This window comes from Furipterus horrens, unplaced genomic scaffold (assembly GCF_987537825.1).
Source record: "Furipterus horrens unplaced genomic scaffold, mFurHor1.1.pri manual_scaffold_1, whole genome shotgun sequence".
Lineage (NCBI taxonomy): Eukaryota > Metazoa > Chordata > Mammalia > Chiroptera > Furipteridae > Furipterus > Furipterus horrens.
In genome coordinates this window covers 166,283,597-166,288,354 of record NW_028327171.1, presented here as the reverse complement: position 1 = coordinate 166,288,354, position 4,758 = coordinate 166,283,597, and the positions used below count along the sequence as shown (strand labels likewise).

The 4,758-nt window shown below is 39.5% G+C and overlaps 1 pseudogene; it reads right to left on the bottom strand.

Annotated features, from left to right (window-relative positions):
- Positions 1–2,691: 2,691 nt before the first annotated feature.
- On the bottom strand, positions 2,692–3,051 carry LOC150022217 (large ribosomal subunit protein eL34 pseudogene; annotated as a pseudogene).
- Positions 3,052–4,758: the final 1,707 nt, after the last annotated feature.

Genomic DNA, 4,758 nt, shown 5'->3' with positions numbered 1-4,758 from the left:
CAGGAAAAGACACGAGACACCAACAATTTTAGGACCTTGATTTTGGATTTTTAGTGTCCAGAGCTATGAGAAAGTAATTTCTGTTGTTTAAGCCACTCAGTTATGGCATCTTTTTATGGCAGCCTGAGCTGACTAATGTCTCAGCCACATAGAGGGAGGAAAGAGTAGAAAAATAGGTTGGGCCCTATTATAGAATCTTTTATATTAATCTATACTTAATTGTTAAAAAATAAAAATCCTTGGATTTTTCCGCAGCTTATACAGCAGTACGTCATCTTTCCTCCAGCGGGTTTATAAGATTTAGGAGAGGAGTGGACTGCTGTCACACACACATAACTAGGTACTTTAATGTTTGATTTACACAGATTATAGAAGTCATAAGCAGAGCACCCAGAGGCATTTTTTTTTTCAGTCAGTTCCACCTTCAAATCTGGCTCTTTTTTCATTCTCTTATTTCTTTATGTCCTTCTAAGGTAGTTCCCTAGAGGAAAAGTGGGACACTATTACTAGAGTAAAGGAGAGTGAATGCTGGGTAAGCAATAACAACAGACGTTAATTACATTCCTCAGTATAAAACGATGCAAGGTAACTGCAGCAAAGCTCCATCTCTTTCCTCTCTGCTCCTAGGAATGTAGAAAGCGGTGTGCCACTCAAATCCATTTCTTGTTTTCAGAGATTAATATCATATAAGCCCCAAATATATATATATATATATGTATGTATGTATACATATATATATGTATATATATATGTATACATATATATATATTTTTTTACTTAAATGCATAAGTAGAAAGAGGGGGGTTTCTTAAGTATAGGGTTTGGGGGGGCTTTTTTCTCCTTCTCCTGTAATCACTGTGTTACAAATTACCCCACAATTTGATGACTTAAAACAACAATAAGCATTTATTATGTTTCATAATTTTTTGTGGGTCAGGAGAAGCATGGCTGAGTATTTGGGCAGTTCTGAGAATGCAGTTGTTATTCAAGACTTATCTGGGCTCAAAAATCTGCTTCTAAGGTGGCACAGTTACGTGGTTGGCAAGTTGTTGCTGCTTTTCGGTGAGAGACCTCAGCTTCTCTGCATGTGGACCTCGCCACACAGCTGCTTGAGCATCCTTGCATAATGGCTGGTTTCCCTCTGAGCAATCCATCCGAGAGAGCAAAGCAGAAACTACAATGCCCTATTTGACGTAGCCTGAAAATCACACACTGTAACTTCTGCCATGTTATGTTGGTCACATAGCACTCATTCAGTGTAGGAATAGACTATAGATAAAGGTATGAATGTTAAGAGGCAAGGATCACTGGGGCCCATACTAAAGGCTCCCTACCATGCTGTCTCTCCCCATGTTCATGATGTAGTATATATTGGATACCCCCAAATAGCAGGTCCTAATTCTTGGAACCTGTGTCATCTTATGTGGAAAATGGGTCTTTGCAAATGTGATTAAGTAAGGAGATTGAAATGGTAAGATTATCCTGGATTACTCAGAGCTGCCCTCAATGCAATCGCAGTGTCCTTATAAGAGAGAAGCAGAGGGAGACTTGACACACAGAGAAGAGCAGAAGGCAATGTGACCACAGGGCCAGACATTGGAGTGTGAACCACAAGCCAAGGAATGCTGGAATCTGAATAGGGGAGGAACAGATTCTCCCAGAGACTCTAGAGGGACTGCGGCCCTGTAACACCTTGATTTGAGCCCAGAGAAGCCAATGTCAGACTCTGGCCTTCAGAACTGTAAGAGAATAATGTTACAGGGGTACGGAGTATCTTTTTCCTTCTTTCTTCTTCTTCTTTTTTTTAAATAATTAGAGACTATTTATTTTACCCTTTTATATATCACAGCAATTAAGAGGAAGGTTTTTTATAGTCAGATTATCCTGCATTTGAATCCCAGCTCTGTCATTTACTATCAGTGTGATCTTGGGCAAATTGCAGTACCTCATTTTCCTCCAAAATAGGGCTAACAATAATACCTCCCTCAAGAGTTCAGCTCAAAAAAAATGTGGTAAGATACACATAGCATAAAATTTACCATCTTAACCATTTTTAAGTGTGCATTTAGTGTCAAGTACATTTACATAACAATGTAACCTTCCACTCTGACCTGGCCTCTTAGCTCAGTGGGTTATGACATCATCCCAATATGCCAAGGTTGTAGATTCAAACCCTGGTCAGGGCACATAAAGAATCAACCAATGAATGTGTAAGTGAAACAACAAATTGATGTCTCTCTCCCCTCCCTTCCTCTATCTCTCTCTCTAAAAATCAATAAGTAAGATACATACTTAAAAAATAATCTCCACAACTCTTCATCTTGCTGAATTGAAATTCGATATATACCCATTCACTAATAACTCCCCATTCCCCTTTGCTCAGCTCCTGGAAACCACCATTCTACTTTCTATCTCTGTGAATTTAACTACTCTCTGTTGTTTGTGGCAATTTGTTATAGTAGCCATAAGAAACGGACACAGTATTTTTCCACCGATGTGTTCATACAATCTCTAAGATACATAAAGGTACATAAACAGTTTTATACACACATAGATACACAGGATTTTTTTTACCACTGTTTTATAAAAAAGAGACTACATTGCTTACAATTTTGTCTGCTCTTTTCACTCAACATGTGTATTTTTTTAACAGAACAAGGCTTTTAACTATTTTTATTACTCAAAAAATATTCATTTTTTAAATTTAGCTTTCTGACTCGGTGCTTGTGCCTTCAATACTTCTGCAACAATTGTCTGCTCCTCAATAAGGAAAGAATGCTTGATCCTATCACAGCACATTTAGTACACATGGATACACCATAGGCCTGCTGATGTGTTTTTTCGTTTTAGACAACCTCATTAGAATTTCAGGTCTCACAGCACGAACTCCATGAAGTCAGCCTGGGTACACACTGCATGCAGGTTGTGGTGCTTTCCCTACCTTCTTGGTATGAAGGTAAGGAATTCTGTTACCAGGGGCCTGGGACAGCCTAGTTTTATTAGAGACTGTACTATAGGACATCCACAACGGCATATCAAACACTGGACCATTGTGAATGCCTGAAGACACCATTCCCAAAAGAGTCACTCAATATGTTTAATAAATTTATTTTCAGACAATCGCTTCATTCTTTGGCTTCAGGAAAATCTTTTAAAAAGTACCCTTATAAGCTTTGTTAGATATTACTGTCTAAAACATGTTCAGAGGGCTTTCTCTATAGTTTCACAGTGGTGCCCTCTCAATTATTCAAGCACTCGTGATCAGGTTTGGGGGTTGTATTTCTTCCTTCTGACATCTGTTTCTCATACCATTCCTTAGCATCTCCACCAGACAGGGGCACGGAAATGAAAGCGGTGAAGCATTACTCAAAAATAGAGAGATCCATGGAACAAGAAGGCCAAGAAACCAAATCTTAAAACGGTCATTTTCTACTTGTGTTAGGGATGCTGGAATAAAGGTTAGTGGCTAATATTTATCAAGTCATCTGTGGATTTGAGGAAATGTTGCTGTTTACTCTTGATTTTTAATACTTTCTGTCCCATTTGTAGGTGATCCTGGCAAAGAATAGTCCTTACAGCAATCCCCAACCTTTTTGGCCCCAGGGACCGGTTTCTTGGAAGACAATTTTTCCACGGACCAGGGTTAAGGGGATGGTTTCGGTGTGACTCAAGTGCATTACATTCAAGCTCATTTCCTGCTGCACGGTCTGGACCAGTACCGGTCTGCAGCCCAGAGGTTGAGGACCCCTGCTTTAATAAATGTTGGAAAAATATATTCAATCAACAAACATTTTACCTAGGACCTACAATGTGCTGGGAGCCATTCAGGCTCTGAATGAATGAATAATTCAGATTTTTGCTTCTTGCCCTACCCAGTAGGCCTGCTATTCTTTAGCACTGCCACCAGATGTTAGGAGGGAAGCCCTGACTGGTGTTGCTCAGTTGGTTGCCTGTCATCCACAAAGCTAAAGGTCATTGGTTTTTCAGTTCCCTGTCAGGGGACAGGCCTGGGTTGCTGGTTTGGTTCCTGGTCAGGGCGTGAGGAAGAGGCAATTAATTGATCTTTCTCTCTCTCTCTTCCTTCCTCTCTTCCCCTCTCTTTAATGATAAATAAATAAAATCTTTAAACAAAAAAAGAAGTTAGAAGGGAAAAGCAAGAGAAAATGGAGAATAAATGTATTAATTCTATGTTGGTTTCCTAGGGTTGCCATACCAAAGTAGGATAAATTAGGTGGCTTAAAATAACAGGAGGGTATTTTCTCATAGTGCCAGTGGCTAGAAGTCTGAAATGAAGGTGTTGGCAAGGCCACATTCCCTCTGAAACCTGTAAGGAAATCTTTCCTTGCCTTTTCCTAGCTCCAGATGGTTTGCTGGCAGTCTTTGACATTCCTTGGCTTGCCGATGCTTATCTCTGATATCTACCTCTGTACATGGTATTATCTCTGTGTGTCTGTCTCCATATGGCCATCCTCTCATAAGGACACTAGTCCTATTGGATTAGGGGCCCACCCTACTCCAGTATGACCTAATTTTAACTAATTACATCTGCAACGACCCTGTTTCTAAAAAAAGGTCACATTCTGGAATACTGGGGGTTATGTTTTGGGGGGGGGAACACAATTTAATTCATAACAATTCTGATGTCAAGTGGTTTACTAAGACATTTGAATTATGAATTGAATTAATCTAGAAGGTAGTTCTTTGTATAAAAAAACAAAAAAGAGGTAGCATAAAATGCACTCTGGAGCCAGAGTTGGT